The following is a 21,025-nucleotide window of genomic DNA, read 5'->3' on the forward strand; positions in this document are numbered from 1 at the left end:
CCCCGCTCAGTATGTCCATCCAGTTGTGGACAAAAGAGGTACTTCAGCCCCACCCCCCCCTTAACAGTGCTGTTTCCTTGTGGACACAATAGGTACTGCAGCCCCACCCCCAAGTACTACTGCCCCCTTGTGGAGAAAACCAGTACTGCCGTGCCCCCCACCCTCAGTAGTGCTGTCCCCTTGTTGACAAAACCGGTACTGCTGCCCCCCACACCAGTAGTGCTGCCACCTCGTGGACAAAACAGGCACTGCAGCCCTCCCTTCTTCAGTATTGCTGTTTCCCCTTGTGGACAAAACCAGTACTGACCACCACCTGCCAGTAGTGCTGTCTTTCTCTGTACAAAGCTGGTACCGCCAGCCCCCCCTTCATTAGTGCTGCCCTCTTTTGGACCAAGTTCTGTATCTTTGTGGACAAAACAGGTACTGCAGCCCCCCCACCAGTAGTGCTGTATCCTTGTGGACAAAACAGGTACTGCAGCCCCCTCTTCAGTAGTGCTGATTCCTTGTGAACAAAACCAGTACTGCAGCTCCCCCCAGTAGTGCTGTCCCCATGTGGACAAAACCAGTACTGCAGCCCTGCCTCCCTCAGTAGTGCTGCCCCCTTGTAGAGAAAAGCATTATTGCAGCCCACTGCCTACTCAGTAGTGCTGTCCCCTTGTGGATAAAACTGATACTGCAGCCCCCCCACTCCAGTAGTGCTGTCGTCTTGTGGGCAAAACAGGTACTGCAGCCCACCCCTCACAAGTGCTCCCGCCTTGTGGACAAAACCGGCACTGCAGCCCCCTCCACCAGTAGTGCTGCCCCCTTTTGGACAGAACAGGTACTGCAGCCCCTCTTTCCTCGCTAGGGCGCCCCCTTGTGGGTAAAACAGGTACTGCAGCCCCACCCCCAGAAGTGCTGAATCCTTGTGTACAAAACTGGTACCGCAGCCCCCCCCCCCCCCTTCAGTAGTGCTGACCTTTTGTGGACAAAACCAGCACTGCTGACCCCTTCCAGTAGTGCTGCTCCCCTATGGACATAACGAGTACCGCAGCCCTCCCCATTCAGTAGGTCTTCCCCCTTGTGGACAAAACATGTACTGAAGCCCTCCCCCTTAAATAGTGCTGCCCCCTTGTGGACAAAAGTGGTACGGCATGCCCCCACCCCCAGCAGTGCTGATCCTTTGTGGACAAAACCAGTACTGCAGCCCCCCATTCCAGTTGTACTGACCCGTTGTGGACAAAACAAATACTGCTGCCCCCAGCCCAGTGGTTCTGCCCCCCTGTGGACAAAACCGGTATTGCAGACCCTTCATTTCAGTAGTGCTGCCCCCTTGCGGACAAAACCTATACTGCAGCCCACGCCTCAGAAGTGCTGCCCCCTGGTGGCAAAAAACGGCACTGCAGGCCCTCACCAGTGGTGCTGCCTTCCTTGTGGACAAACCCGGTACTGCAGACCCCCCTGCAGTACTGCTGACCCCTTGTGGACAAAACTGGTATTGCCGGCCCCACCCCAGGTAGTGATGCCCCCTTGTGGATGAAACTGGTGCTACAGCCCTTCCCTTCCAGTAGTGCTGTCTACTTGTGGATAAAAACTGGTACTGCAGACCCCACCCACAGTAATGCTACCCCCTTGTAGACAAAACCGGTACTGTAGCCCCCTCAATTTCACTAGCGCTGCCCCATTGTGGACAAAACAGGTACTGCAGCCCCTGCCACCCAGTACTGCTGCCCCCTTGTGGACAAAAGTGGAACTCCCGACCCACTTCCTTCTGCAGTGCTGATATTTTGTGGACAAAATGTGTATTGCAACGCCCCCCTTTCAGTAGGTCTTCACCCTTGTGGACAAAACAGGTACTGCAGCCCCCTTCCCCCTTTGTAGTGCTCCCCCGTTGTGGACAAAACAGGCACTGGAGCCCACCCCCCCAGAAGTGCTGCCCACTTGTGGACAAAACCAGCATTGCAGCCCGTCCATCAGTAGTGCTGTATCCTTGTGGACAAAACAGGTACGGCAGCTCCCCCTCCAGTAGTGCTGTAATCATGTGGTCAAAACCAGTACTGCAGCCTCCCCCTCCTCAATAGTGCTGCCCCCTTGTGCAAAAATCCCTGTACTGCAGCCCCACACACATCAATGCTGCCCCCTTGTGGATAAAACCGGTAGTGCAGCCCCCCCAACTTCCAGTAGTGCTGCCCCCTTGTGAACAAAGCCGGTACTGGAGCCCTCCCCGCCAAGTAGTGCTGTCCACTTGCAGACAGAACAGGTACTGCGGACCCCCAACCAGTAGTGCTGCTTCCTCGTGGACAAAACCGGTACTGAAACACCCCCCCCCCCCAAAGTAGTGCTGTCCCCTTCTGGAAAAAAGAGGCACTGCTGCCCCCTCTACCCAGTAGTGCTGCCCTTTTGTGGAGAAAACCGGAACTTCAGCCCCTCCTTCCTCACTAGGGCTGCCCCCTTGTGGACAAAACTGGTATCGCCGCCCCCCCCCCCCCCCTTTCAGTAGTGCTGACATTTTGTGGACAAAATGGGTACTGCTGACCCCTTCCAGTAGTACTGCTCCCTCATGGACAAAACGGGTACTGCAGCCCCCCTTCTCCACTCAGTAGTGCTGACCCATTGTGGACAAAACCGGTACTGCAGCCCACCCTCTAGAAGTGCTTCCCCCTTGTGGACAAAACCGGCATTGCAGCCCACCCACCAGTGGTGCTGTATCCTTGTGGACAAAACAGGTATGGCACCTCCCTCCCCCCCCCGTAGTGCTGCCCTCGTGTGGTCAAAACCAGTACTGCAGCCTCCCCCTCCTCACTAGTTCTTCCCCCTTGTGGACAAAACCGGTACTGCAAGAGCAGTCCCAACAGTGCGGCCCCCTTGTGGATAAAACCAGTACTGCAGCCCACCCCCACTCCAAGTAGTGCTGTCCCCTTGTGGACAAAACCAGTGCTGCAGCTTCCCCCCCTCAGCAGTGTTGCGCCCTTGTGTACAGAACATGTCCTGCAGACCCTCGCACCAGTAGTGCCTCCCCCTCATGGACAAAAGCAGGCACTGCAGCCCTCTGCAAAAGTAGTGCTGCTTCATTGAAAAAAAAGCTGTACGGCAGCCCCTCCTCCCAGTAGTGCTGTCCCGTTTTGGACAGAACAGGTACTGCAGTCCCCCACCCAGCAGTGCTGATTCCTTGTGTACAAAGCCGGTACTGCACCACCCCCTCCACCCTCCCAGTAGTGCTGTCCCCTTGTGGACAAAACTGGTACTCCTGGCCCCCCTCCTTCTGTAGTGCTGACATTTTGTGGACAAATCGGGTACTGCAGCCCCCTCCTTTCAGAAGGTCTTCCCCCTTGTGGACAAAACAGGTACTGCAGCCCCCTGCCCCCCTTTGTAGTGCTCCCCCGTTGTGGACAAAACAGGTACTGGAGCTCATCCCCCCAGAAGTGCTGCCCACTTGTGGACAAAACCGGCATTGCAGCTCCCCCCCCAGTAGTGCTGTACTCGTGTGGTCAAAACCAATACTGCAGCCTCCCCCTCCTCACTAGTGCTGCCCCCTTGTGAACAAACCCAGTACTGCAGCCCCATTACCATCAGTGCGGCCCCCTTGTGGATAAAACTGGTACTGCAGCCCCCACCCCCCCCCCCCATCACTCCCAGTAGTGCTGTCCCCTTGTGGACAAAATTGGTGCCGCCGGCCCTCCCCCCCCTCAGTAATGCTTCTCCCGTGTGGACAAAACCTGTACTGCAGCCTCTCACACCAGTAGTTCCGCCCCCTCGTGGACAAAAGCAGGAGCTGCAGTCCCCCCTGCCCAAAAGTGCTGTCCACTTGTAGACAAAACCGGCACTGCAGCCCACCCCCATCAGTAATGCTGCCCCCTTGTCTACAAAACTGGTACGGCAGCCGCTCGCCCCCCAGCAGTGCTGGATCCTTGTAGACAACACGGGTACTGCAGACCACCCCCCAGAAGTGATGCCCCCTTGTGGAAAAAACCAGCACAGCAGCCACCCCCTCCCCAGTACTGCTGCCTCCTTCGGGACAAAACCGGTACTCCAGGCCCCCTTCCAGTAGTGCTGCTCCCTTGTGGACAAATCGGTTACTGCAGCCCCCCCCCTTTCGGTAGGTCTTCCCTTTTGTGGACAAAACAGGTACTGCAGCCCCCTGCCCCCCTTTGTAGTGCTCCCCCGTTGTGGACAAAACAGGTACTGGAGCCCATCCCCCCAGAAGTGCTGCCCACTTGTGGACAAAACCGGCATTGCAGCCCACCCACCAGTAGTGCTGTATTCTTGTGGACAAAACAGGTACGGCAGCTCCCCCCCCCAGTAGTGCTGTACTCGTGTGGTCGAAACCAATACTGCAGCCTCTCCCTCCTGACTAGTGCTGCCCCCTTGTGAACAAACCCAGTACTGCAGCCCCATTACCATCAGTGCGGCCCCCTTGTGGATAAAACTGGTACTGCAGCCCCCAACCCCCCCCCATCACTCCCAGTAGTGCTGTCCCCTTGTGGACAAAACTGGTGCCGCCGGCCCTCCCCTCTCAGTAGTGCTTCTCCCGTGTGGACAAAACCTGTACAGCAGCCCCCCACACCAGTAGTGCCGCCCCCTCGTGGACAAAAGCAGGAGCTGCAGTCCCCCCTGCCCAGAAGTGCTGTCCATTTTTAGACAAAACCGGTACTGTAGCCCACCCCCATCAGTAATGCTGCCCCCTTGTGTACAAAACTGGTAAGGCAGCCGCCCGACCCCCAGCAGTGCTGGATCCTTGTGGACAACACAGGTACTGCAGACCACCCCCCATAAGTGTTGCCCCCTTGTGGAAAAAACCAGCACAGCAGCCACCCCCCTCCCCAGTACTGCTGCCTCCTTCGGGACAAAACCGGTACTCCAGGCCCCCTTCCAGCAGTGCTGCTCCCTTGTGGACAAATCGGGTACTGCAGCCCCCCCCCTTTCAGTAGGTCTTCCCCCTTGTGGACAAAACAGGTACTTCAGCCCCCTACCCCCTTTTGTAGTGCTCCCCCATTGTGGACAAAGCAGGTAATGAAGCCCACCCCCCCAGAAGTGCTGCCCACTTGTGGACAAAACCAGCATTGCAGCCCGCCCACCAGTAGTGCTGTATCCTTGTGGACAAAACAGGTACGGCAGCTCCCCCCCCAGTAGTGCTGTACTTGTGTAGTCAAAACCAGTACTGCAGCCTCCCCCTACTCAATAGTGCTGCCCCCTTGAGCCAAAATCCCTGTACTGCAGCCCCACCCACATCAGTGCTTCCCCCTTGTGGATAAAACCAGTACTGCTACTCCCCTCCACTTCCAGTAGTGCTGCTTCCTTGTGGACAAAACCGGTGCCGCCGGTCCTCCCCCCTCATTAGTGCCTCCCCTTTGTGGACAAAACCAGTACTATGGCCCCCTCCCCCTCGTAGTACTGCCTCCTTCTGGACAAAACAGGTACGGCAGGCCCCCATTCCCAGCTGTGCTGCCCCCTTGTGCACAAAACTGGTACTGCAGCCCCCCCTCCCCCTTCAGCAGTGCTGCCCCCTTGCGGACAAAACCAGTACTGGAGCCCTCCCCGCTAAGTATTGCTGTCCACTTGCAGACAGAACAGGTACTGCGGACCCCCAACCAGTAGTGCTGCTTCCTCGTGGACAAATCCGGTACTGAACCCCCCCCACCCCCAAAATAGTGCTGTCCCCTTCTGGAAAAAAGAGGCACTGCTGCCCCCTCTCCCCAGTAGTGCTGCCCTTTTGTGGAGAAAACCGGAACTGCAGCCCCTCCTTCCTCACTAGGGCTGCCCCCTTGTGGACAAAACTGGTATCGCCGCCCCCCCCCCCCCCCCTTTAAGTAGTGCTGACATTTTGTGGACAAAATGGGTACTGCTGACCCCTTCCAGTAGTACTGCTCCCTCATGGACAAAACGGGTACTGCAGCCCCCCTTCTCTGCTCAGTAGTGCTGCCCCATTGTGGACAAAACAGGTACTGCAGCCCACCCCCCCCAGAAGTGCTGCCCCTTTGTGGACAAAATCGGCATTGCAGCCCACCCACCAGTAGTGCTGTATCCTTTTGGACAAAACAGGTATGGCACCTCCCTCCCCCCCGTAGTGCACAGTCCCAACAGTGCGGCCCCCTTGTGGATAAAACCAGTACTGCAGCCCACCCCCACTCCCAGTAGTGCTGTCCCCTTGTGGACAAAACCAGTGCTGCAGCTTCCCCCCCTCAGCAGTGCTGCGCCCTTGTGTACAGAACATGTCCTGCAGACCCTCGCACCAGTAGTGCCGCCCCCTCATGGACAAAAGCAGGCACTGCAGCCCTCTGCAAAAGTAGTGCTGCTTCATTGAAAAAAAAAGCTGTACTGCAGCCCCTCCTCCCAGTAGTGCTGTCCCGTTTTGGACAGAACAGGTACTGCAGTCCCCCACCCAGTAGTGCTAATTCCTTGTGTACAAAGCCGGTACTGCACCACCCCCTCCGCCCTCCCAGTAGTGCTGTCCCCTTGTGGACAAAACTGGTACTCCTGGCCCCCCTCCTTCTGTAGTGCTGACATTTTGTGGACAAAATGGGTACTGTAGCCCCCCCCTTTCAGTAGGTCTTTCCCCTTGTGGACAAAACAGGTACTGCAGCCCCCTGCCCCCCTTTGTAGTGCTCCCCCGTTGTGGACAAAACAGGTACTGGAGCCCACCCCCCCAGAAGTGCTACCCACTTATGGACAAAACCGGCATTGCAGCCCGCCCACCAGTAGTGCTGTATCCTTGTGGACAAAACAGGTACGGCAGCTCCCCCTCCAGTAGTGCTGTAATCATGTGGTCAAACCCAGTACTGCAGCCTCCCCCTCCTCAATAGTGCTGCCCCCTTGTGCAAAAATCCCTGTACTGCAGCCCCACCCACATCAATGCTGCCCCCTTGTGGATAAAACCGGTAGTGCAGCCCCCCCCACTTCCTGTAGTGCTGCCCCCTTGTGAACAAAGCCAGTACTGTAGCCCTCCCCGCCAAGTAGTGCTGTCCACTTGCAGACAGAACAGGTACTGCAGACCCCCAACCAGTAGTGCTGCTTCCTCGTGGACAAAACCGGTACTGAAACCCCCCCCCCCCCCCCCCAAAGTAGTGCTGTCCCCTTCTGGACAAAACAGGCACTGCAGCCCCTCCCTCTCCCCAGTAGTGCTGCCCTTTTGTGGAGAAAACCAGAACTGCAGCCCCTCCTTCCTCATTAGGGCTGCCCCCTTGTGGACAAAACTGGTATCGCCGGCCCCCCCCTTTTAGTAGTGCTGACATTTTGTGGACAAAACTGGTACTGCTGACCCCTTCCAGTAGTACTGCTCCCTTGTGGATAAAACAGGTACTGCAGCCCCCCTTCTGCTTTCAGTAGTGCTGCCTCGTTGTGGACAAAACAGGTACTGCAGTCCACCCTCTAGAAGTGCTGCCCACTTGTGGACAAAACCTGTACTGCAGTCCCTCACACCAGTAGTGCAGCCCCCTAGTGGACAAAAGCAAGTACTGCAGCCACTCCCCCCGCCCAGTAGTGCTGTTCACTTGTAGACAAAACCGGTACTTCAGCCCACCCCCCTCAGTCTTGCTGCCCCCTTGTGTACAAAACCGGTACGGCAGCCCCCTGCCCCCCAGAAGTGCTGCCCCCTTTTGGAAAAAATCAGCACTGCAGCCCCCCTCCACAGCAGTGGGGCCCCCTTGTGACAAAACCGGCACTGCAGCCCCCCTCCTTCCGCCCAGTAGTGCTGTCCACTTGTGGACAGAACAGGTACTGAGGCCTTCTGCCCAGTACTGCTGCCCCCTTGTGGACAGCACAGGTATTGCGTCGACCCAACCAGTAGTGCTGCTTTCTCATGGACAAAACCGGTACTGCAACCCCCCCCCAATAGTGCTGCCCCCTTGTGGAAAATCCAGTTCTGCAGCCCCCCCAATCGGTAGAACAGCCCCCTTGTGGACAAAACTGGTACTGCAGCCCTACCCCCAGTAGTGCTGCCTCCTTGTGGACAAAACGGGTACTGCAGCCCCCTCCCAGTAGAGCTGTCCCCTTGTGGAAAAGCTGGTACTGCAGCCTACCCCCTAGTACTGCCTATTCCTTGTGGACAAAACTGGTATTGCAGCCCCACCCCCAGTAGTGCTGCTTCTTTGTGAACCAAACCGGTACTGCAGCCCCCCCCCCCCCCACAGTAGAGTTGTCCCCTTGTGGACAAAACCGGTACTGCAGCCCCCCACCACCAGTAGTGCTGCCCCTTTGTGGACAAAACAGGTACTGCAGCTCCCCCACTTAGCAGTGCTGCTTCCTTGTAAACAAAACCGGCACTGCAGCCCCACCCCCAGTAGTGCTGCCCACTTGAAAAAAAAACGGTACTGCAGTTCTTTCCCCCACTAGTGCTGACCCCTTGTGGACAAAACCGGTATTGCCGGTTTTATTAATGCTGTCCCCTTGTGGTCAAAACAGGTACTGCACCTCTCCACCCCCAGTACTGCTGCTCTTTTGTGGACAAAATCGGTACTGCAGCCCACCCCCCTCCATGTACTGCTGCCCCCTTTTGAAGAAAACTGGTACTGCCGCCCCCTGCAACAGTATTGCTGCCCCTTCATTGACAAAACCGGTACTGCCGCTTCCTTTCAGTAGTGCTGCCTACTTATGGATAAAATCGTTACTGCAGCTTGCTTCCCACTCAGTAGTGTTGCCCCCTTGTGGACAAAACCGATACAGCAGTCCCTTATTCCTCACTAGTGCTGCCCCCTTGAAGAAAAAATAGGTACTGCAGCCCCACCCCCAGTAGGGCTGCCCCTTTGTGGACAAAACCGGTACTGACCGCCCAACCCCAGTAGTGCTGTCCCTTTGTGGATAAAACCAGTACTGCAGCTCCCCCCTTTCAGTAGTGCTGTCCCCTTGTGGACAAAAACGGTACTGCAGCCCCTCCCAGTATAGCTGTTCTTTTGTGGATAAAACCAGTACTGCAGCCCGCTACCCCCCGCCTTCAGCAGTGCTGCTTCCTTGTGGACAAAACTGGTACTGCAGACCCCCCTCCCTAGTAGTGCTTTCACCTTGTGGACAAAACAGGTACTGCAGCCTCCACCCCCCAGAAGTGCTGCCCCCTCTTGGAAAAAACCGGCACTGCAGCTCCTCCCCCCAGTAGTGCGGCTTCCTTGTGAACAAAACCGATACCACTGGCCCGCCTCCCTCACGTGTGCCCCATGTGCACTGCCTTGTCCTGTGGAGTTTACATTAATGAGCTGCATTGATTATTAGAAGCAGCAGAAAATGATACTGTGAAAATGTCCAACAGCACATCCTGTGAGCTCCAACAAACACAAATGGGGATCTACAGAACTGCCTGGCCTTGGATTATCTGCTTGCTGGCCAAGGAGGAGCCTGGGCTGCCATGGGACAGGAATGTTGCACTTCTGTCAGTGATGAGTTTGAAGTCCAACAGTCAGGAATCACCTCGATAGAAAGAGCAGTAGAAGAGTGGTAGGAAGAAGAGAATTCTTCTTGGTGAGATTGGCTCCATGGCTGCCAAACTGGAGGCTGCTGTGAAATGCATTTGTGGCAGCCACTGCAGTCATTGCAGTGTGAGCACTTGGTGTGTTATGATCCCATGTTAGAGCTGTTGTGACACTTTGTGCTGGGAAATGGAGCATTGAGACTTGTCTCAAAAGAGACAGTCTCAAGAAACAGTGGGGATTTGATAAACAGCAGAGAGTAGCAACTACTTAGGCATGTTTTAGAAGGAATGTGACTTACCACTCTGAGTAATGAACTTGAACAGCACTTAATTGAAGAACAAGAGGCAATGCCTTTATGCCTCCTACCTGAATTTAAGATTCAGTTATTGAAAGAATTGTTATGAAGGTTGTAGTTCATGCCTTGGTCAAGGCACTGATTGAAGTACCAAGGCCTGAGCACCAGGACCTGAGCCAAAGGTGACCTCTAGATGAACCTTCCAACCAAATGTTATCTTTTTATCTGCTCATTAATGAGGCATTTTAGCAATATGATCTGTCTATCTCTGCATTGGTGAGACATGGATTTACCTTTGTGTATTTAGAAACCAAACAAGGTCCCATCTGGCTTTGTTTGGGGGTGTTTGGCCTAAGTCAACTCCCTTGGTTCTTCCTTGAGCCCTGGCCAGGCTTCGGGAGAAACCAAACCAGAGAATGAAACCAGCTGTTCCTGCACTAGCAGTGCTGTCAGTTTGTTTATTCATCACTGTCAGAGCTGGGCCCTCTCTCAGCAGGGTTGGGAGCCTCAGCTGTGGCTGGAGGCACCTGCAGGAATTCCCAGTGTCCAGGAGTGGCTCTGCAGCCCTTGGCTGTGACAGCTTCCCCCAGCTGATGTGTGCACCAGGGTGATGGCAAAGTCTGGGGGGAACTGGGGATGGATCTTTGTAAATCACTGTGGGCAATATTTGGTAGTGATGATTGGGTGCATTGCTGAGCTTCTCCTTTTGTAATTCTTTGCTAACAAATATCTGTTTTACTGAGATTCTCCTTGTGTGATTCTTTGCAGTTTTGCATTTTATAAATGACACCATTCCTTCAGTTGGTGTCTGTGTCCTTGGTGCTGACCCTGCCCACTGGTGAAACTGAGTCCCACCCTGCCTAAGTGTTTCCTGGGAAGACAGATGACAACCAGGACAATGAAGAAGAAGACAAAAGTGAAGAAGATGATGACGAGAAAACAGATAACGATGAAGATGATGAAGATGAACACTAAGATTATGGAGAAGACCAAAAATAATTTCAAAATACATATAAGAAGAATGGTCGTATGGATTTAAAATGAGAAGAATAGTCATAAGAATTTAAGAATTCATAGATGATTAGAAATCAGAATAGGAATAAGAATAGAAATAAGAATAGGAATAAGAATTAAGGAACACATAGAAGAAGCAGAGAAGAATAGATACAATAGCATATAACAAGTAGTTAGAATAGCTAAGAAGAGCAGATAGAAACAAAGAGAATTATAAAAAGAACGATAATTTAAGAATACAGAAATGAAAATAAAATTGAATGAACAAAAAAAGTCTAGCAAATTTGTTTTTATTAAATATTGTGTATTAATATTAAAGTATATGATACAAATACATGAATATACAATATATTGTAATATTGATACTTAATAATTTCCCGGTTACATGAATTCCCTGGGCACTCTGTGCCAGGCCCTGCCCATCCTCCCAGGGAACAATTCCTTCCAAAATCCCTTCAGGGCTGATTCCCTGGAGCCAGGCCGGGTGTGTTCTCAGCAGCCTTGCCTGCCCTGAGCACCCTGTGCAGGCTGGGAGGGGTTTCCCCGGTGCAGCCCCAGCTGAGGCAGCAGCAGCTCTGTGCTGCTCCTGACACATCCCTGTGGCAGCAGCTGCACGGGGCTGTGCAGCCAAAGAGCCAGAGCAGCGCACACAGCACTGCAGCAGCAGCGCAGCTCTGGGGCTGGGCTGATCCTGCTGCCTGAAGAACAGGAAAAAAATAAGTATAGAATCATATTTGATACTTTAAAGTACATATTAGAAGACAAGAAGAAAAAAACTAGAAAGAGCAAGGTGAGTAAGAGTAAGAATAATAATTGAATAATTCACAAATGATAACATTTTATTAATAATGTAGGAACAGCCCCAGGGTCTGTACCCTGGCACAGGGACAGCACCCAAGAAGCAGCTGGAGCTGTGCCAGGAGGGATTTAGGTTGGATTTTCGGGCAAGGTTCTCCCTACAGAGGGTGCAGGGCACTGCCCAGGATCCCCAGGGATGGGCTCAGCCCTGAGGCTGCCAGAGCTCCAGGAGCATTTGGAGCCTGGGCAGCGCCCTGCTGGCAGCAGGGACCCAGCCCCGCCCCGGGCTCTGTCCCCGCGGCGCCGCAGAGCCCAGGGGACACCTGCGAGAGCGGCTGCGGTGCTCGGCCATTGCTCTGCCGCCACCGGCACCAGGACCCCCAAAAACACCTCCCGGGGACCCCCTGATGTCCCCCTGAGGGGCATCTGCGACTTAGCTCTGGACCACTGCAAGCTCCAAACATCATGCCGCCCGCACAGGCAGAAAGAATTGAATAGGGAGCCCGAAATATATTTCGTGCAATCTCCAAATATCCCTTCAAAAAACCCACCCAGGATATTTGGGGCGAGCTCCCTCTCCCCGGGCACCTGCGGGATGCGGGGTCGATGGTCTGGGGGCGAAGGAGCTGCGGATACAGAGAGCGGGGAATGCACGTGGTGCCTCCTCTCGATCCTCCTTATCCTTCCTCCTCCTCTGTCTCTCATCTTCCTCCTCCTCCTCCCCTTCCTCCGACCCTCAGGCCACGTGGCCGGGCCGGGACATGAAGGGAAAATGCCCGGTGAACCCCAAACCCGGCTGGGAGGATCGGACCTTTGTAGAGGAAAATGGGAAAGAGGTGGGAGAGGGGGGACAGCCGGAAGTTGGACCCACTGAGGGTCCCCAGTTAACCCCAGGACCCCCTAGCCCCGTCCCAGCCCCCCCAGTTCCCTCCACACCCCCGGCTGAGTGGGGGGCTCAGCCCAGGACCCGTCGTTGTTCGGGGCTCCCCCGAGTGCAGCGAACGGGAGAGCTCCCAGCTCGGAGCGGCCCCAGCATAGGAGGGGATCCTGTCCCTCTTTGAGGGCGTTTAGGGCTCTTCAGGTCCATTTAAAGAGGAATTTTTCTCTTTTTAAGTTTTTTTTTTTGGGGGGGGGGAACCCACCACTACAAGGGTGCTTTTTCCTCTCCATTTTAGGGTATTTGTGGGGCCGCAGCCCCAAAGGCTCCTTTTAGGGGGGGATCATGATGGCTTAAAGTGACATTTTCAGGGGAGCCCCCGCTACAACCCCCTGTAGGGGATGTTTTGCCCCTAGGGTGGATTTTAGGGATTGTCTCTACCATCGATGCTTTAAAGAGCCGTCAACTGGAGGCCCCACTGAAACTCCACTTAAAAGTGCAACACCATTCCCGTTGATTCCAGCAGCGGAGCCCCAGGGGGTTTGGGGTTCCCGAGAGGTTTTGGGGGTACCTGGGTGATGCCAGTGACAGAGCTGGGGACCCCCTGCTGGGTATGAACCTTCTCACTGGGCTCGGGCAGCACCAGCGTGTTCAGGGAGATCCTGGGGGGACCGGGGGGTTCTCTGCAAATCCCCGGGGACCCCAAATGCTAAGAGACCCCCCCTGAACTCCCCTCAGCACTGGATCTGCTGCAGGCATCTCACTCAAAACCCTGGGAACTGTGATGAGTGGCAGCTTAGGAGTGTTTCTCACTGTCTGCCGCACTGCACAGAACACCCCAGGCAGACCACTCCAGGAGGGAACTTCCGTGGGTTTCCCCTTCTGGTTTCATCCCTGCCATATTTCCAGAGCCATTCCTGGCAGGTGTGCCCCAGGTCATCTGTGAATTCCTCAGTCTCGATCTCCTCAGTTTCCCAGCACCTCTTGGTGACCTGGGCAGCGCCGGCGGCCACCACGAATGTGCCGGATCGCAGCTGGAAGGAGAGGAATTCCCGGTCGTCCTTGGCGAGCCCATAGGATCCGCGGGCGCTGCCGTGGGACAGGAGGGCACAGGCGGAAACCTCCTGCAGCAGGGGTTCCCTGTATGCAGCAAAGGGAGCTCCAAGGGTCCCCGGTTTCCCCACCTGCAGCACGGGGTGGGGAAAGCCGGGATGGCCGGGAATAGGGGTCAAGGGTGTCCCCAGTGTTGAGGGAAGGATGGACTGGGTGCTGGGAAAGGCAGGAATAGGGGTGCAGGGGGTCTCTGGGTCAAGGAGAAGGGGACTCTGCGGGCCAGGAGAGGCGGGATGGCCGGGAAAGGGGTGCCGGGGTTACTGGTGCTGGATCAGGGGGTGCAGGGTGGAACGCATGGCCGGGAATGAGGATTCGGGGGGATCAAGGCGCCCGGGAATGGGGGTGTGGGGGCTTCTCCGTGCTCTGGAATGGGCGATCAAAGAGTCCCGGGGCCGGGGGTCCCCCCTCAGCTCTGGTCGCCCCCAGGAGCGCCCCAGCCCCAGCGCTGGAGCCATGGCGCTGCTCGGCTGCGGCTCCGCCCCCTGAGCAGCTTCCGGCCCCGCCATTGGCGCCCCTCTTTCCTGCCAGCCAATGGCAGCCCGAGTCTGCAGAGGCGTCACCGGTCGCCGGGCAGATCCCGGCATTGCTGCCGCTGCGGAAAGCAAAAGCAAAAGCGCCCGAGGGCAAAAGCGGGGGGAGGGCACGGGGCAATTCCCAGGAATTCCCCTGGATCCCCTCCGGGATCCCCCGGGACCCTCCTCGGCCGCGCACTGCAGGACCCCCGGGCCGGGCTGTGCTCAGCTCCCGGGGCCTGCGCTCCAGCTCTGCCTGCAACCCGCCGCCTTCGGCCCAAAGCGGGGCGAGCACCGCCAGCCGCGGATCCATTTTTTCCTGCGGCTGCGGCTCCGAGCCCCGGCGGAGCAGGACTGGGCGCTGCGACTGCGAGCCCTGATTGCCAATCTCCTTCTCTCTCTTTCTCCTGTTCTCTCCCTTTGCTGTGGGTGATCATCAATCCCAGAGCGGCTGGAGAGCTCCGTGCCCAGGTCGGGTTTCCCAGGAAAGGGAGGCCTGGGGGTGAGGTGCCCTGGACCCGCTGGGAATGGGGGTCCCGAGATCCCAAAGCTAAAAATAACCAAAACCGCAGCCTTTAACTAAGGAGCGCTTTATTACTGAAAGCGGGAGCGAACCTAAGGGAATGTTGTATGGCGGTACTGCTGTACAGCCACGCCAGAAACGAGGTAGCACACACCCCGTGTGAACTCTCCAGAAAGCGTGGGAGGGTTACCACATTTGTGGGAGTGCCGATGGACCTACAGTGTCTAGTGTTGTTTAGGGCTGTTTGTATGTAAAGTCGCTTTTCATAAGATGGTGACATTACAACTGGAGGAGGAAGGCAATCTTTAGCAGGTGGAGCCATAGATGAGTGTATGGTGTCTGGAGGGTTCCCGAATCTTGTATTGGCTCGCTGTTCCAGAGGCTTTTTCTCTTCAAGGGAACTCCCCTGAAGAGTGGTGTTTTGGGAGCTTTGTGATTTTACATGTTGGGCGCGTTCTTTCAATTGATGGACAGGAGGGGAGCAGCAGCAGCCAGGCTGGAAATGAGGTAGGGGAGAGGGCAAAAGTGGGAAGTAACAGGGAACAAACTGGAACAGGGAATACAACGAACTGGATTTAATGAAGGGAATACAACAACCGGATTAAAGAATGAACTGGGGTCATACAGAACAGTGTATCACATGATAAGGTAAGTGACAATTCCAACTCTCTAACAATCCCCATTTGCAACCTTCAGGGGAGATCATTTATCACAGTGCTGTAGCTCAATATTAAATCTGGTTTTTGCTGATCCTGTGCTGGGGATTTTTTAAATGCTCTCAGCCCCTGGCTCATAACAGGGTGAAGGAGCCCTGGCCCAGGCTCTGGCCCTGGGACACGGGGATGCTGCCGGGGGGTCCCTGTCCCCCTGTGCCACCCCCAGGGCCCGGCCCCTGTCCCTGTGTCAGGCTCTGGGGTCGATCTCATGGAACATCCTCTGGCAGAGGCTGCGGCACCGGGGGCAGGGGGGACCTGGGGGGACAGGGGACCCCCCTGTGCACGAGCAGCGTTGGACTGTGAGGGGGGAACGGGACAGAGTGATCTCCCCAGTGACCTCACACAGCCCTGTGATGTCACACAGCACCCTATGGTGTCACACAGCCCCTGTGATGTCACACAGCCCTGTGATGTCACACAACCCATGTGATGTCATACAGTCCTGTGATGTCACACAGCCCCTGTGATGTCATACAGCACCCTGTGATGTCACACTGCCCTTTGATGTCATATAGCCCCTGTGTTGTCACACAGCCTCTGTGATCTGTGAGGTCACAGTCATTGCTGTGATGTCACACAATCTGCCCTGGGATGTCACACGGCCATTCTGTGATGTCACAGCCTGCTCCAGGATGTCACATCCCCTCTCTGATGTCACATAGCCACCCTGTGATGGCGGAACACACTCTCTGATGCCACAGCCTTCTCTGGGACATCACACAGCTGCTCTGTAATGTCACAGCCTGCTGTCTGATATCACAGAGCCACCCTCTATGATGGCACAGTCTCCTCTGTGACCTCACTGCCCTCTCTATGGTGTCACACAACCGTCCAGTGCTGTCACAGCCCACTCAGCAATATCACAGCCTGTTCTGTGATGTCACAGCCCAATCTGTGACCTCACACTACCTACCCTGTGCTGTCACACAGCCCCTTTCTGACATCACAGCTGCTCTCTGGCTCCATGACACAGCCACAGAGGTGCTGCTGTGCCACAGCCCCCTCTGGGACATGACACAGCCCCTGCCAGTGCTGAGCACTGTGAGCTCTGCCTGTGCCCTGCTCCTGTCCCTGCCATGCCCTGGCAGTGCCCCAGCCCTGCTGGGCTGAAGGAAATGAAGATGAACCTGGAAATGTTGCTGGCAATACAGAAGGTCTAGATGAAGCAAATGAAGGAGAAAACAAGGATGTGCAGGTAGAGCGTGACAAGGATACTAGAAAGGAAGAAGAAGGAGATGGAAATTAAGAAAAGTCCCATGGTGCAAATATGACAGTGAGGAACAATGATGATGTAAATGAAGACAAATATGGCAATGTTGCTGGAAATATGGAAGGCCTAGATGAAGCAAATGAAGGTGGAAACAAGGATGTACAGGTGGAGCAAGACAAGGACACTGGAAAGGAAGAAGAAGGAGATGGAAATGAAGAAAAATCCTATGGTGCAAATATGAAGACAGGCAACAGTGATGATGTAAATGAAGGTGAAGATGATGTAGATGGAAAGGAAGAATACACAGATGTGAAGGTGCAGGAAAGCAGTGATTCCAGCGAACAAAGAAACAGTGATTGGACTGAGCAGGAAGATAGCAGTGATCCTGGGAATGAAGTAGGCCGTAGTGGTTTTGCTGCAACTGAGGAAGAAAATAAGGAAGTTATAAAAGAGGATGACAATGATAGAAACAAGGATGAAAAAGAGGGTGGTGTAAATGTGGAAGGAAACAAGAATGAAGACAGAAAAGAAGCTGAACAAAGTAACATGGCTGCCAGTGAAAAAGCAGGCAGTGATGGTGACAAGGAAGAAAGCAGCAGTGGTAGAATCAAAGACAGAGAAGACACTTGAGATGTTGGGAATAAGGAAAGCATCCATTTAGTAGATAACATACAGTGGCCTGTGGAGGACCTGGGGAGAGGTTGCTCAGTGACAGCTGAGCTGATGGAGAGCTTCACGCGTGTCTTTGTGGACAGCAATGCTCTCTACCCGGTGCCTCAGGAAGCCATTGGGCTGGGCAGTGCCTTTGAGGGTTGGAGTCCCCGGGAGTAGGATGGGCTGTAGCGCATGCTGGTCCCACTGAATCCCCCGCCAGGGCACGCCTTCCACTAGAGCTGAACAGCGCAGGGCAGATGGCAGCAAGGACCTTCAGTGTCCGTGTGGAGCTGGTGTGCACGTGCAAGAGGAGCAGCTGAATGGGAAGCTGATGTTTTTCCTGCATAACTCGCAGGAGGAGCTGCGGCAGAAGGAGAAGTGCAGTCTCCTAGAGACACTCTGGGCATCGGCACGCTGGCCTCCTCCTAGGCCTGCAGTCCACCTGAGATTTTTCTTGATCAAAGGACACAGGGACTTTGAGGACAGAGCCCCTGATAACAGAAATCCTGAGGAGAGAGGGGCCAGAAACAGGAAGCCAACAGAGTGGGGAAGGAAGGTGGCATCTTCCTTCCTTCCACCTGATGATCATCCACCTAAGATTCTTGTTGGAACAGGAGGGCACAAAGTCACTACTGTGCACTCTTCACTTGGGGGATTGTGGGAGGGATGAAACTTTCATTTCCTCCTTGGCTTCCTAGCAGTTCCTTTATCCCCTGATTTGTCACCAGTCATTGGAGACAAAATGCTTCAGGGGAATTGAGTGACTGTGGGGCTGATTTCACTCTGGTCTTGGTTTAATGACTGGTAGTACTTCTACAATTCCTTCTATTGTTCATTTTGATAGGAATGCTACATTTAGGTTAGCTCAACCTCTTTGAAAAGAACTCTTCTCTATTCCTGTACTCTTAAGTCCTGATGTTGTATTCTCACTCCATCTCTTGTATTTTGTTTGCTGTTCTCTACCCTGCCTCTTTAAATGTTTCCCTGGAGCCTGTCTGCACTGCATTTCTTGCCTGCAAAAGCAAAGCTGCTTGTGGCAGGACTTGAAACAAACAGCGAAGAAAAAAGAGAGGCTCTTTACTCACACTTCTCAGCAGAAGAGTTAGTAATGCACAAAAATGCTGTTTTTTTCTGAGCACATCCACTGCAGGAGCAGTCATCCTGGCTGGTCTGCAGGGGACATTTGCTCCACACCCTGTTTAGAATTCTAGAGTAGGATTGTGGAGTGAGATTATAGAGTAGGAATATGGAGTAGGATTGTAGAGGATTACAGAGTAGGATTGTAAATAAATGCATTTTCTGAAACCTCAACTAATCTGAAAGATTCTTTTCTTTCTCATTGTGTATCAGAGACTGAAATGTTGTAAGTTTTGACTTAAACATTTTCTTGAATGACTTTTAGAACTGGATTACAACAGCTACACAGAATGCCACCATATCCTGAACAGGTCTTTGGGGTGAGGCCCTGGACTGTTCACTGATGAAGATAGGATAAAACTCAGGAGTTGGGAACACTCACAAGGCACAAGCTTAGCACCTTTGGGGAGGAGACAAGAGCCACAAGGCTGTCAGCTGCCAGGCTGGCACAGAGCCTCGCACCAAAGGGTGGGCAGGGAGAAGCTTTGGGTGTGTGTTGGGAGCCTCTGGCGAGAGGCTCAGTGAGCGCCCATTCTCCAGTGTGCAGACCAGCCCTGCTGTGGGGTCCTTCACCCGGGGAAAGCTCATCCACAGCAGAGGGGTGACATAGCCCGTGTCACCAGCTGACATGAAGTTGGTGCATCAAGGATCTCCATTTCTTGCTTCCTTCTAATTTTTACTGTTTCCAATTTCAGGTGACTTATTTTTATTTATTTGAATCTCAACATTTGAGTAAAATTTGTCTGCAGTGACTTTTCCTTTATGCTTTAGGCTGCAGTACATCTGAGTCAGGGCCATCAGAATTGAACTGTTCTTGTGAGCTGTGGTGTGAAAATGCTCAAATAGTTGTGGTGGTTTCATTTCCAACCAGCAGTAACACCAATTTCATATAGTAGTTTTAGTTTACCAATTTAAAATTTCCAGCCAATGCACCAATTGTGGTGGGTTCTAGTGCTGGCCAAATTGCCTGCACATCCACTAGAATTGTCTACTAATTTCCTGCTGTGAGATAGGGTTAGGAGGGAAGGCAAAGCAGGCTCAGAGGTACAAAGGAAAGGGTATAAATCAAAACTTTATTAACAGAAACTAAAGGAAATAATAAGAACAATCAGAATAAAGCCTCTTGAATACTTCTCCTCCCTCCTCCCCATACTCTCTTTTCTTTTCCACTGACAACATAGAGAAACAATTCAGTCAGTTTGTCACCTCTAGAGTATTCTTTCTTCAGATCACTTAGGGAGATGAGTCTCTCCTGTCAGTCTATGGAGACTTCTCCACAAGAAAACAGTTCTCTTCTGACTTCAACTTCCACAAATACCAACATCCTGGGAAATCTCCAATCGCAAAGTCCCTCCCATCTTTTCACATCCTTCCCACAGCTGAATTTATGGGCCGTGTCAAACTTACGGGGTACTATTTTTAAGGATGAAACTGTTTGAGTAAATGTTCTCTTCATCTAAATTGGAGATCATCTCCATCTCATGAAACAGAGGTCTTCTTCTTCTTCCCTGGGGGCAAAGGATCTTCTTCACTCCTCTCTCTCTCTCTGTTCAAAATTCTCTTGGGATCACAGCTACTTCAACATCTGCTTACTTCAGCACTGGTGCTTCTGCTCATGGCTGTGGTGAGAAGGCTTCATCTGCCCAAAATGCATTTCATGAGTTACACAGGAAAAAGTGTCTAATGTAGCAATTATATATTCTCCATAGCTTACAAGAGAATTTCAGTCCAAGAGTGAGGCATGTCCTCAATCCCTCCCATCTTGGAACTTCTATTTCACTGACCTTGGTGTCTTCATGTTGTTTTGTTTCTGTGTGTCTGTCACTTTTCTCTCACTCCAGAGAGAATGGAAGGTCTGCAAGCCTCATCTGTGCAGTGAAAGAGTCAATATTTTGCCCGAGGCCTGCAGAGGGCCATGAGATCCCAGCCGGGTCCGGCCGGAGCTGTTTGCTGGAGGATTCTCCGGCAGCCGCGCTGGAGGAGGCCGGGATCTCAGCAGCCAGGCCAGCGCTGCGGCACATCCGCGGGGCCATGGCTGCCCTGCCCTGCCCTGCCCTGCCCGGCGGCTCCTGTGAGACTCAGCAGCAGCAGCAGCAGCATTGCAGCCCAGCCACGGGCCCGCTCTGGCCGTGCTGAGGGCAGGGGGACCCGGCTGTGCCGGGACGGGGCCCGGCGAGATGCCGAGAAGGGGCGCGGCCCCATGGCAGAGCCCCCCGGCCGGCCCGGCCCAGGCCCGCAGAGGGCAGAGCCGCCCGGCCGGCCTGGCGCCGGAGCTCAGGGCGAGGGAGAGAGAGCCCGGGCTCGCTCCCATGGAAATGTGTGTTCACACAGGGGCATCCGACCTTTGCATCGGTGTGACAGTGTGTCAATACTAAACATCAGCCACTGCTTGGTTTTTGTCTGCTCTAAAGGAAGTTGCTTGAAATAAGGTCCTTGCAATAACTGATTTGCATAACTGATTCATTTCTTCCTTGCAAAAGAAAAAATGCAAACTAGAACATTAGTTTATGTGGGTCTGTGCAAGTGCTAGCTTATAGAAATCTCTATGTAATATATTGCTGATTTACAGATGAATCCTGTGAAAAGCAAATTTGAGATGTCTTTCAAGAGATGCTTGCAAGCAACAGATTTGCAGTCTGTACTTTGACTAGGTCTGTAGAGATTTTTGGGAAGTGGGTAAATTGTGTTCTGCTGGTGAATCACAGGCATCCTTTACAGACCATCAGTGAGGCGTGATGCTGCTGGATCAACATCTACCTCAGATGTAATGGTCATTTAATGACTGGCATTTTGCAGCAGTTT

At 53.8% G+C, this 21,025-nt stretch overlaps 1 pseudogene across 1 annotated transcript; it reads left to right on the forward strand.

Moving 5' to 3' along the window:
* The first annotated feature begins 16,449 nt into the window (after positions 1-16,449).
* LOC306815236 lies at positions 16,450-20,359 on the forward strand (annotated as a pseudogene). The gene is made up of 2 exons: positions 16,450-17,629; positions 20,065-20,359. The product of its transcript is annotated as an uncharacterized misc_RNA (transcript).
* Positions 20,360-21,025: the final 666 nt, after the last annotated feature.

This window comes from Erithacus rubecula, assembly GCF_903797595.1.
Source record: "Erithacus rubecula genome assembly, contig: scaffold_1105_arrow_ctg1, whole genome shotgun sequence".
Classification (NCBI taxonomy): Eukaryota; Metazoa; Chordata; class Aves; order Passeriformes; family Muscicapidae; genus Erithacus; species Erithacus rubecula.